Raw genomic sequence first — 13937 nt, 5'->3', positions numbered from 1 at the left:
TTTATGCTTTGCGTTCCTATTAAGGTAACAACGTGGTGGTCACATGTAATTTACTATACAGGTGTTAAAACAAGAGAAAAAACGGAATTTTTGACTTTTCTTCTATGTAGTAATTTTTGCAGTATCTTTGTTTCTTCATTGACGTATTATTTTTCAAGGAATATATTGTCTTATAAGTATAATGCTCTAACAAACCACTGTGTAGTGCAGATGGTATCCTTACAGCAGTCTGATCTACAGGACACATTGAGTTTTAAAAGTATGTAGATTGAAGAGAAATACTTAGATGAACTCAGGGACAGCATTGCCATAGACTGAACCAGTAGCCTTGAAATCACAATTATTACAAACAATTCTAAGGAAAAATATTATATCTTACATTATCTATGTAATTGCTCCTGAAATAGATACTGTTGTCTGATCCTGTGGGTTGGAGAATTATATGTACTTTTTGAGGAATGTTGTACAGTTGCAAAGAGGCAAGGAGCCAATAATGGAAAACGTCACGTCTCTGAATTTAAATTCCCTAAGGGCAATAGAAGGAGGGGCTGAGGATAGTTTAGAGGTGAAAAATAGACCACCTTAAGTGCTTAATTTGAGGTAGGAGGTACTTGCTCACTCCGGTTATCAAACAGCTTTCCTTGGAAAGTATAAATTAATCTGAATAGCCACCCACATTTCCAACAATTGTTTCATAAAGGCTGAAAGGACTACAAGACTGGAGACGATATCTAAGAGCCCAATCAGTAACCGAAAGAGCAAGAATTTGCTGTTGAAACTGATAAGTGTTCTTCATTGTTTATCAGTTGTCATGAAGCCCAGGAACGGTTGTTGTTGTTTTCTTTAATATTTAGCTAAAGCAGTGCTTTTAGTTGTATATTGTCTCAAGAATGTTTTTCTTCCCCAGGAAAGTTATCTGATAATGTATATGTTGATCTGTGAATTACTTCTGCACTTGGTTGTAAGAAAAAGAAGGTAGAACTATAAATATAATTTTAAGAATGTAACATTTTCTCAGTGACATGTAAAACAGTTTATTTTTCTGTACCACATATTCAGTTAAGTTCTGCAATAAAGTTTTTTTTTCACTCTTAATGATAAAGCTGATCAGAGCAACGAGTTTACTTTGGAAAACCACCAGGAAGGCCAGGTGTGCCAAACTGTAAACATTTTCAAAACATTCTTATGTTCATATATGATTCAGAAAAGAATACATTTGCTGATTCACTGTGTAAAAGCATAAAGCTGTGAGAATGGGTGGGTAAGAGCACTCTTATGCTCTTTTCAATTTTGAATTTTAAAAATGTGATTTAGCTTTTAATCTGTTAACATAGTAGGGCTTTATTATGGTAGATGTAGGTATTAGATCTATATGGCATTTCGTGTGATGAATACAAACTCAAGAACTTAAACAGTTTTAGAAAAACATAAATATACAAATGGGAAGCTTAATATACAAAGTAGCATAATAAGGCTAAAGGTGTGTGTGTGTGTGTGTGTTTGTGTGTATGCATATATGCAATGGTGTGTTGGAGAGGTGTTATGTCACTTACGAAACAGAAATTCTGAATCAAAGCTAAGTTCTCTAACAAAATAGAAGTAGCAGTAATATAGAAGTTCTCAATCTAAGCAAGTATACATTTCAATCCTAAGAGGTATTTTAGGCTCTATAAGAATCATCTGATTTTTCCCATTCAGACTTTTTGTACCACCAGGCTAATATAATTAGCAGCCATGTTAATGCAGATACAGAAGAAAAAACAAAGGACGAAAAACATCCAATTGTTTTAATAGGGTGAAATGATCACATTTAAAGGACTCCAGAGATTCCTGTTAATTGTTGTTTCATATAAATATAGAATTTAATTTTAAATAAAATAATTCTTTTGCAACTAGTTGCAAAGCACTGTACATGTGCGTGCGTGCGCACGCACGCACACACACACACACACACACACTAGGTGGGTGTTTATGTTTTTCTTTGTTCTTGATAGCTCTTTGAAAACTTTATGTATCTTTGAGCTATTATGAGTAAAGTTTGTTTCATAAGTAGCCAGGTTTCCGGAATGTACCACTGATTGCCACAAAAGTTGGCCTAGTTTTGTTTACTTCTGTAGTGTTTAGTGAGCGTTCTCGTAACATTTAGGTATTTTTTTGCAGCTGGACAGAAAATCTTAGATTTATTAAAATTAATTGAAGCCAAAATTTTCTGAGATAGAAACTTTATTAAGTTTCTTTGTTAAGTAACTGTTAAGTCCCTAGAAACATTTGACTCCAATTTTGTAAGTAGAGTGTATTTTAACTAGACTTAAAGCAATATTTATGTCTGTGTAAACTTGCAGCTAACCTTAGAAGGAGATGAAGTAGCTTTAGTATTGTGGCAATGGGAACCTCATTCATCAGTATATTATCAGAGCAGACACAGTGTTTTGATCCTTTAACAAGCGAAGGACAGAGACAAAGGCTCCAGAGAAATTTACTTGTCAGGATTCTGTATCTTTGCTTTTAATTATGTTAAATGTGCATTTAATTTAATGTTTGACAGACAAGTGTGGATAAACATCCATTCTTTTAAAAATCAGGAAATCAGTTTATAAGACAAAAAATTAGAATTTCATACTGTACAGATTTAATATAAAACTTCCATTTATATGAAAAAGTGTCTGTCCATTTTATGAAAAAGTATCTGTCTCTATATATCATACATTAAAATCTTTGAGCTGAATGGTTACTCCAACTTCAGATTTTAGGGTGATTTCTGTGAAAAAGCGGTGTGATCTCTGGAAACAGATTTGCTGCATGTGCAGAATCCAGCGTCTAAGCTCATAATCTGAAGAATGTTATTTTATTTTTATCATTGCTGTCCTTAATGCTCAGAAACTGAAGATGTTAGTCACAAAAGGCATCACTGCATTTGCAGTGGTGGATATGGTGGTACAGGACAAGAACAATTTAACTTCTTATTTAAAACTTTCAGCAGTTTGTGAAAGAGTTTTTGCTATTTTTTTTCTTCGATGTTTGGTTGAATCAAAGAGTACTTTATATAAATGTTGAAAAAAATGCTCAAAACTCAGATATTTCTCAGTGAAAAATCAGCCATAATATGGAAGAGCATAATTTATTTTAGTTTGAAAAGACAGCTTTGTTTTCAAGTAAAGAAATTAGAAATCGCCCACATTTTTGTACATTAGACTCCTATATGGCACAAAGCATATGTATCATAAACTATTGAAAGAAAGTATAGATTTACATTGAACAGATTAACACTTGAAAATGCCAGTCTTGCCATGTGTTCTATGAAGTATTGCTAACTTGGAGCAGGTGCAACTAACAATTAGGTTAGTACACATGTGCAGCTGCCTGGAGAAGCTCATTTGAAACAATTAAGAATGATCAGTTGTTTTCTACTGCATAGTTTCTAAGCATTTTTGGAGGTACAAATTTATTAGAGAAGGCCATGAATATATACGTGGACTAAGAAAAAACAATTTTATCATAATTATGGAGTGTTTCAGTGGTGTCGATTGTGATTTTTTGCAGTGTTCATAGTTACAAGGTCTTTGGTTACTTAGAATAGAGCATTGACACAAAGTGGCTTGAAGAGTGCCGGTAGAATCTTATGATTTTCCTAGAGTACTTTTGACAAGTTTGAAAGTTCTCCAGAAGTGTAGAACGTTATCTCTCACAACCCTCCCTCTCAGAGAATTTAAAATTTTAGATTCAAATGCCATTGGTAATAAAATCTTGAGGTCATTAATCGATCTGATTCATGGAGAAGACTAACAATTTCCACATAATATTTCAGAAACTTATTATGGAAAAATATGCTAAGAGTTTGCTACGTTGTAAAATAATGATAAATTTCTTCCTTTTAAATGTTTTCTGTTTTTGCACCCCAATATTGTCATGCATGTTTTCGTCTTTAATTTACTCTTTCGTTATAATTCAGCACTGCTCGTCTCTAATGTTGACCAAAAAAGGATGTAGAAACTTCTTCCAGTGCCCAGCTCTGCTTCTTGGTTCACAGACCAAGGGCAACTTCTTTTTTCATACACCCAAAGTTGCGGAGAACGCTGTTTCCCCTTCTTTCTCAAATAAAAGCTTGAATGGGCAACATCCCCTGTGCAGAATGCCAGAGTCATCTCTGGCTTGAGGCCCATATGTGGACAATGGCCCAGATATGCAAATGGGCATTGCCACCAGCTTTTCCCTCTGATGCTGCTTTACTTTGGGGTCCGATTCTCTACTTGCCCAGTCAAGAATTTCAGAATGGCAGCCAGGGACTCCTTAAAAGAGGAGGTCTTTATTTCTTGGTGTGTTTCTTTCCTGTGCGTGTGTGTACTTGACAAAAATAAAATCTGAGACAGAAACACGTTTTAACATTTCTGCGTTTATACTGGAAATAAAAATATTAAAATTATGGGATCATTAAATATTTGTCTATACAGTTGTCCCTTGGTGTTTGCAGGGGATTGGTTCCAGGACCCTGCCCCTCCATGGATCTAGCCTTTGATCCTCAAGTCCCTCATTCAGCCCTCCATTATCTGTGGGTTTCACTAAAATTTCAAGGGATTTGTTTCAGTTATTTAGTAGAATTTTAAGCAACTCAGTTTAGTTTCTCCAAAAATAGGTTTGAAAGTAATATTGCTAATAATTGCTTACCTATTTCCATGCCTTATAGCACACAAATACCAGAAACCAAACATACACAGGAGAATTATTTCAGTTCTATTATTTCACCTGTAGAATGAACTCTTCTAATTTTGGTCCCTTTTTTCCCCCTTGACTATTGTGTATTTTAAATATAATGAAATATATAGACCATCAAGATATGAAGTATTTAGGGTTTTATTTTTCTTCATAACAACAATAGAATTAAGTACTGTATTTATACCTACATCATTTCTATTGCATGGAAATAGAAGTGTACGAAACATTTGTACCAACCCTAGGAAATTGAAGAACATTTAAAAATCATGAAAGCACAAGATAAAATTATATCATTTTATTTTTGCAGATTAAGGTGGGAAATAAAATTTATAAACTGGTTTTCTCTTCTTTTAATATCTCAGGTGTGTTTAGATTTGAAAGCTCTTACTATTTAAAGGACGTAGTTGCTTCATCTTCCTGAAATCAGTTTTCCTTTTTTTCTTTTTTTTTTTTTTTGCTTAAAGTCTAAAATGAGTATCGTGTCTGATAGAAATGGTCCTAACATTTAATCTAATGCAAGCTATAGACTGTCTTTTTTTTTTTTTTTTTTTTTTTTTAGCCTGGAACAGGAATAGAGTGACTTCTAATGCTAATAACTTTTGCCTTTTAAATTATTTGGATCCTACATGCAAATTTTTATCCCTACGAAAACAATTTTTGAAAAGTTTACAAATAAACTGATTTTTATGTGCACTTTGAAAAAACGTTCGTCTTTATAATTTGTTATACTTTCAAAATCCAACTTTGTAAAATACTTTAAAAATAATGAAAACGTTAGTATTTATTGGAAGGTATTTCTGGCTAAATGCTAAACGTCTAAACATGTGTTTTTTTACTGATTCCCTTCCAATAATCCTATGAAGTAGGTAACAGATATTAATATCCCCATTTTACAGAGGAGGAAACAGGTTCTGGAAGTTCAAGCAACTTACTTAGGTTACCCCCTTAGTAAGTGGTAGAGCTTAGATTCAAACTCAAGTTTAACTTGACTTTAAGCCTGATGGAGGTTTTATCACTGCGTACATTGCGTCCATTGCATCCATGTTCACCATGGAACATGAAACGGTAGCAGTAGCTTACATTTGTTTTACTAACAAAGGCAGTATCATCTACCTATTGATTCCCGATCAACACAAGACTAAGCAGGCACAGAGAAGGCTTGATGCCAGGCCCCTATCCACACCTGGCTGGCCCACATGGACTTGGGGTTTACCATCTTTGAACTGCCAGTGTGTGGACTAGAGAATCAAAGGAGAGGGTGCTCCTGCAAAGTTAGTGTCCCTGGCTGTTCCCACAAGATTTCACATGTGCCCTAACACTGCAAAACACACTTGTGGTTGTACCCTAGAGAAATAACCCCTCATAGTGAGGCTGTATTTCTGTCATTGTTCAAGGGTAGAAAAAAAAGTTTCAGCCGCTCTGCATTTCTGGCTAACAGGGACTCGGACACTTTGAGAGGTATGTTTAAAAAAGATTCCATGTGAAGAAAAATGTATTTATTTTTCTCACATTCCTATTATTTTTGAAGCCAAACCCTGATGAATGGCTAATGCAGAGTAATGTTATTTGCCTGTTGCTTCTATTTTTTTTTAACATGTCCCAAATCCTAAGTCCACCTAGACCACTATTGGTGAGGATATTAGTTAAAATTATTGTTGTTGGAAATAACTTCAAGTGATAGGTTATTTAAAATATGCATTGCATTGAACATCCTAGAAAATTCTGGAACTGCGGTGTGTGTCAGAATCACCTGTAGGGCTTTTCCCATACAAATCAATAGGCCTCACCCCAGTGTTTCTGATTCAGTAGGACAGAGACCTTAAATTTGCATTTCTGATGAGTTCCCAGGTGACACTGATGCTGCAGGTCAAACTTTGAGAATTACTGGTCTAGAACTTAGGTCTTCACTTAACGTTGTTGCAGGAGTGTGTGAATCTGTGTTTGAAATTCTTCAACCCAACTAGATAATTAGCTCATTTCTTCCTTTTGCCTGTTACTGATGTGAAAGAAAACTTCTCTTCGGGACCAAGTGTGCCTATTTCTGACTTCCAGCTTAGTTCTATTCAGAAGTTTAAGTAAGGGAAATGGAAGGTCTTTTCACAGCATTTGTGTCTTTGCAATGAATAGAGAGAAAAATCTGAAAGGGATTCAGTGCCTCTAGTCTATACCTTCTATGCCTGGTAATGCTGGAGTGGAATTGGTCCCTTCAACTGCTTCTCTTTGCCAGCCTAGCCCCTCAGTCTGAATTTCGGAATAGCTTCTCGCTGTGCAAAACACAGCCCTGGGAGAGAGAGAGAGATCTGAGGAGATATGCTGAAAAAGCACTGGACTAAGTGAGAAGGCAGATTTTTTTCTACCCTGTCTAGCGCTTCCATACGGGACAACTAAATAACTGTGACTTTGCTCAAGCCATTTATATTCCTGGGTGCTGTTTACTCATTTGGAAAGTGGGGCAAATAATTCCTGACCCATTTACCCTACAGAACGCTTAGGAGCATCTGAGAAAATGTGCTTAAAGTTTACATGAAAGAGCTTCACAAATGTGAAGCTTTATTGCTGTGTTACTTCTGATACCTAGAAAAATCTCTGTAATGATTACTAGTTTAATTTTTAAGAACTGTTCATCTAGTGAGACTGGGAGTAGTTGCAGGGACGCCTATATATCATTTGACCCGTGGCCCTAGTTGCAAAAACTTGTTTCGTTGTAGAAACATTTTTTTCTTCACTTATCCATCATTTGGGGTGGGGGCGGCGGGTATATGAATAAGGATTACAAAGTAGGTGCAAATGGTTTGAAATAGATAAACAATATGCTTATGTGTGTGATGTACCCACTTTAAGTGTTCTTTAAGAATTAAACTTAGATTTCACAAAGCAGTCAGAATTCTGCTTGGTCAGGCAGCATTCCGTGGGTGCTATCCTGCAAAACGCTCCCCCTCAAACATGAGCTGTGAGATTAACCATGTCGTGGGGTGGAGCAGTATCGTCATCATCCTCTCTCCCGCCCCCAAGGGGCATGATTCATGTTAGTGTATCTGCTCCTGCACTAAAGAACCCCCTGCTTAATTCCCTTTAAGTCTGCAAATACAAAGTGTTTGCAACAAACCAAGGAACCTCTTTTCTGGTATCCCCTATTAACCTTGCATGGAACTAGTATTTTCAGGAATAGTTTTCAGTGAAATACTACTCTAGGTTCATGATGCAGTCTAAAAGTTAATAGTATTATTATCTAAACAATACTTAATGACTAAAAATTCAGTACGGAAACTCTTAACCTATTGAACAGGTATCTAACAAATAATAATACATAAAGATGTTTAAGAATATCAAGTATTAAAAAAAGAATATCAACTATTATTATTACGTAATTAAAGTAAATGAAGGGAAGCTTGTTTTCAAATACTTGACCATTTTTTTAATATGTTTTACTTGAGTTTCTTGCAGTTGTGTTTTGGCCACTAAAATCACAACCCTCAACTTTGAAATTCAGTCAAGTCCAATTGCTGATGTTGCAAAGAGGGTGACATGTTGCAGGTTCCAAGGATGTTTGGAGCTTCAGAACACCTAGGAGAGGGCGTCTGCAGAAGCACTTTCTTTCTTTTCTTTTTTTTAAAGGAAATTCTGTTCTCAGATGGATTTTTAAAAATCTTTATTTATTTATTTGGCTGCATCAGGTCTTAGTTGCGGCACGTGGGCTCTCTAGTTACTGCACGTGGGCTCTAGAGTGTGTGAGCTTAGTTGCCCCGCGGCATGTGGGATCTTAGGTCCTCGAACAGGGATCGAACCCGTGTCCTCTGCATTGGAAGGCGGATTCTTAGCCACTGGACCACCAGGGAAGAGCCCAGAAGCACTTCCTTTTAGTAGCAGTGGCTGAGGAGCAATGCCCGTATCCTACATCTAAAACCAAACTCAGTCTTCTAGCATCATACCCTAAATGTTTGCCTTTGCAGGGCAGGTGGTGAAGAGTGCTCATACTGACTTTTGATTTCTAATCAATGCATACACTCAAAAACAGTAACACATTAAAAACCCCCAACAATGCTGCATTCTTTGAAAACAAATGAGTCTTGGTTTGGAATGGAGGAATCAAATCTCTCCTGCTAACAGAACTCTTTGTGTGCATCTGTATGGTGCTAAGTACACAATAGAATAAGGAGGTATTTCAAATCCTTTAACTGACAGCTGTGTGTCAAATGATGGACGATCAATTTTATGTCTGAAATGTTCAGTGGTAGGGAATTCATATGACCCTCTTCTAGCCATAGGAGATCTACAAGGCTAATCTTCCAGAGTCTCATTTTTATAAAGGACATCTCTGATGCCACTGAGAAACAAAAAGTGGGGAGGACTTCTGCAGGCCCCGGTGAGCAGAGAGCACTAGAGCCTGGTGGTGTGCTGCCTTCTGCGGTCTTGGCCCTTGGAGAAGAGCTCTTTCTACTGCCTCGGCTTGAGTACCTCCTTTGTTACAGAGTCTGCAGTGGTGGGGGCCAGCTTGCTCCTGGAAGTAATAATTCATCCCTGGGGACACAGTGATTCAGACCTCATTCTCTTAATCTGTAAAATAGGGATCATGGACTCTACAGGACATGTATCCAAGTGCTACCTATTTGCTCCACTTGATTACTCTGAGGGACAGAGATGAGATTAGGGTCTTATGGATGTGTTTAACTCTGGTTTTTGGCAGCAGTGAGGGAGCTGCATATCTGTAGGATTTGGAAGCTGTTGTAGATTTGAGAATACACAGGTGGTATATAAAGAGCCCTGGGTCTTTTTTTCTTCTTCTTCTTCTTTTTTAATAAAGCTTGCTCACAGATTTGATGATAGTGCATCTATAACTTGTGATTTCCTAAAATATAGGAGCTATGTATAGGATTATGTATTCCTTACCCTTACCAATAGGAATTAATGGAGTTTCATTTTTGTCCATCTTTCACAAAATGCAGTTCCATTTTATTCAAACAAAAGATGGTAGTTATATTATGGCTGGTCAGTAGCATTTATGAACCTGAGTTTTGCTTTTCTTTTAGCCTGGTATGAAAGGTTTTCAACTTTCTTCTACAGGATGGGGGGCAGTTGGGGGCAGGGGGAAGGGGAGTGTCTGGCTTCTGAATGTCTAATAGTTCACAAACATGTAACACTACTTAAGATGATATATATTTTATATTATTTTTATTTTTAAATAAATTTATTTATTTGCTTTTATTTTTGGCTGTGTTGGGTCTTCGTTGCTGCACATAGGCTTTTCTCTAGTTGAGGCGAGCAGGGGCTACTCTTCGGTGCGGTGTGCATGCTTCTCATTTTTGTGGCTTCTCTTGTTGCAGAGCACGGGCTCTAGGTGTGCGGGCTTCAGTAGTTGTGGCACGTGGACTCAGTAGGTGTGGCTCGCAGGCTCTAGGCGTGTGGGCTTCAGTAGTTGTGGCCCACGGGTTTCATTGCTCCGAGCATGTGGGATCTTCCCAAACCAGGGCTCGAACCCGTGTCACCTGCATTGGCAGGTGGATTCTTAACCACTGCGCTACCAGGGAAGCCCAAGATGATATATATTTTAAAGGACAGTCTTGTGAAGTCTGTGAAGTTAACTGTGAATTTATTAATGAATTTTCTCAAGACATCTGGTTTTATCTAAAACATTCCTGGGAAGTTCCACAGGTTCTTAAGATCTATGGGACAGTGCTTTCCCAGTTTACCATTTTATAGACCGTCTCAGAATAGATTTGCTTTTGTTAAAAAAAAAAAAAAAAACTGCCCTAAAAATCAGGCACATGGCATAAATTCAGTTTATGTTTAGTAAATGTAAATTTTGTAACAGCAGTGTTTGGTGACCTTTAATTATATGCCTCTCTTATTTTAATCCTTAGGGGAAACCTGTTGGTTTTCTCAAGAATGAGGTAGTAATGATCTCCTTGTTATTGCACCTACTTTGTACGGTTTTGTTAAGAAACATAGTGACCTAAAATCTTAGCTTTTCCCTTAAATTGAGAGAAATGAACCCTAGTGAGTCTTTTTTTTTTTTTTTTTGGAGATTTATATGGCAATTTGATGCAGAGTTTATACACAAAATAGTTTTGTTGCACGTTTGCTGCTGTTAGGCCCATCTTTTAATTTAATCTTTCCTAATGTGAATAAAAATGTTATATATTGAACTTTAAGGGGAATAGATGGATGAGAAATGTTAACAAAGTCATAGACAGAGGCAGTGATCCTAATGTATAGGAGGAATGTCACATTTTGGGTTGAAAAGTAATTCGGCAACAGTATCTTCTTTTACAAAATACATCTCTCTGAAAGTCTTTCTGATGTGTTTGAATGCAGCCCTTAGATGGCCATTACCAGTCATGTGTTGGTAATGAGAGCCAGGTGTGCACATTGCCCTGCCTTGGGGTGTTGGGTGATGGAGAAGACCCAGTAAGACTCTAGGAATCAACTTGGAGTTGATTCCTAACCTGCAATGCTGTGTGTTAGTTATGATCATTTTAAAATAATGAATCAATTAATCAATCAATAATGGGAGGAAATTAAGCAATTACTAAATCAATTTATCAAGTAGGATTTGTGAAACGTCCACACATGAATAGTGTAATGACATGTACTGAATAAATTGTGTCTGTTTCTACCCTTTTGGCAATTAGGACATGATCTAACTGGAATGTCAAGCTGTGTTTTGTAAATTGTTCTAATATCTAGTGGTTTTAATAATTGAAGATTATTTTAAATTGCAACCTGATCCTTATTTATTAGTTTACTAAGCCATCCAATTTACTTATGATAGTAGTTAAAATGTTTTAATGTTCTCTGTTCATTATGTGCTGTTAAGATCACATTTATGCTGACAGCAAATCAGATCAGTGTTAGTAAAAAGTAAATGTTGATGTAAACTGGGCCAACATGATCCATTTTTCTAAAAATGTGAATTCATACAGTTTAAATTCATATTATCTAATTTGAGACATTATTTAGATATTCTGAAAATTTAAAAATACAGAAGTTAATTCTGTCTTTATGTTTCAAATCTGTGGAGTAGTAGTTTTTACCTTTTTTGTGTATCACAAGCTCTTTTGAGAACCTATTAAAAGCTATGAACTCTTTCACCAGAAAAATGCCTGTACAACTAAAGAAGATTCACAAACTTCTCAACCTATTTCATAAAACGTGGGTGAAAAATCCCCAATAAATTTTAAATTTCATTTATTTTTTCTTGTGGCGGGGAGAGTGTCTACCATTTCATTAAGAGCTTCTGTAGTGGTAATATTTATTTGTTTGTTTATTTGTTTATTGAAAAATAGTTGATTGCTTATCAGTAATTAAGTTACTTTGAATTCAAGAACATTTGAAGACATATATGTATATATGATATATACTACAATATATTGTTAAGATATATGCACACATATGTAAGTACATATATGTGTGTTTGTAATACAAGGTAGGAGAAGCCAAGAGTGGATTTTGGGACCTAATGAAACTTAAAAGCTTTTGCACAGCAAAGGAAACCATAAAAAAGATGAAAAGACAACCCTCAGAGTGGGAGAAAATATTTGCAAACGAAGCAACTGACAAAGGATTAATCTCCAAAATGTAAAAGCAGCTCATGCAGCTCAATATCAAAAAAAACAAACAACACGATCCAAAAATGGGTGGAAGACCTAAATAGACATTTCTCCAAAGAAGATATTCAGATTGCCAACAAACACATGAAAGGATGCTCAACATCACTAATTATTAGAAAAATGCAAATCAAAACCACAATGAGGTATCGCCTCACACTGGTCAGAATGGCCATCATCAAAAAATCTACAAACAATAAATGCTGGAGAGGGTGTGGAGAAAACGGAATCCTCTTGCACTGTTGGTGGGAATATAAATTAATACAGCCACTATGGAGAACAGTGTGGAGGTTCTTTAAAAAACTAAAAATAGAACTACCGTATGACCCAGCAATACCACTACAGGACTACTGGGCATATACCCTGAGAAAACCATAATTCAGAAAGAGCCATGTTCCACAATGTTCATTGCAGCACTGTTTACAATAGCCAGGACATGGAAGCAGCCTAAGTGTCCATCGACAGATGAATGGATAAAGAAGATGTGGCACATACATGCAATGGAATATTACTCAGCCATAAAAAGAAATGAAACTGAGTTATTTGTAGTGAGGTGGATGGACCTAGAGTCTGTCATACAGAGTGTAGTAAGTCAGAAAGGGAAAAACAAATACCGTATGCTAACACATATCTATGGAATCTAAAAAAAAAAAATGGTTCTGATAAACCTAAGGGCAGGACAGGAATAAGGACACAGACTTAGAGAATGGACTTGAGGGCACGGGGGGAAGGGGAAGCTGGGACGAAGTGAGAGAGTATCATTAACATATATACACTACCAAATGTAAAATAGATAGCTACTGGGAAGCAGCCACATAGCACAGGGAGATCAGCTCCGTGCTTCGTGATCACCTAGAGGAGTGGGATAGGGAGGGTGGGAGGGAGATGCAAGAGGGAGAGGATATATGTATACATATAGCTGATTCACTTTGATATACAGCAGAAACTAAGACAACATTGTAAAGCAATTATACTCCAATAAAGATGTTAAAAAAAAAAGTGGATTTGGGTAGTGGAAACAAACTAGACCTTTGTCAAAGATATTAAAGGATATGATACCTGAGAGTAACAGATAGTTGTGTAGATCCTTACAGTATAATACAGAATGATAACTGCTGTAAGAGAAGTAAGAATAAACTACTGAGCAGATAGGGGGAAGCTACAGGTTTTCTCCTCATAGGCTGATCTCACAATGTATGAAGGTCTGGTGTAAGGTAGGTAAGATCTATAGCTAGAGACTGGAAGAAAGAGAATCCCAGAAGGAAGAATGATAGTAGCAAAAAGGTAAGAATGAAAGGGCATATGTGTGGTACAATGTAGAATCTGACACACTGGCAAGTAGGGGAGAAACGGGAGGCGAAGCAGAGAATGGAAGGGGTAGGGGTGGTGCAGTTTGTGGGTGGACTTGAGCACTTTTGGAGGGAGTTTAATCTTATAGGATAGCATTTGTGTCTCTCTTGAAGTTAATTGTCAAAGTGAATGGCCTGATTCCCCGCAGTAGAATGAGAAACAACGTGATGTGAGAGTAGGGTGAGGTTTGGGGCAAGCCCTGTGGGGAATGTGAAGGCAAAGCAGCAACAAATTAAATTGATTGCTAAGTTCATCGAAGACCTTAGCAAAACT

At 36.7% G+C, this 13937-nt stretch overlaps 1 protein-coding gene across 4 annotated transcripts in view; it reads left to right on the top strand.

The window, feature by feature from the left end:
- NKAIN2 (sodium/potassium transporting ATPase interacting 2) overlaps window positions 1-13937 on the top strand; it is a 979302-nt gene that overhangs the window by 694 nt on the left and 964671 nt on the right. The gene's annotated exons all lie outside the window — the stretch shown is intronic.

The sequence above is a fragment of the Pseudorca crassidens genome, chromosome 13, assembly GCF_039906515.1.
Source record: "Pseudorca crassidens isolate mPseCra1 chromosome 13, mPseCra1.hap1, whole genome shotgun sequence".
In the NCBI taxonomy this organism is placed as follows: Eukaryota; Metazoa; Chordata; class Mammalia; order Artiodactyla; family Delphinidae; genus Pseudorca; species Pseudorca crassidens.
Note: the sequence above shows the minus strand (reverse complement) of the source record. Positions and strands in the feature narration are given on the sequence as shown.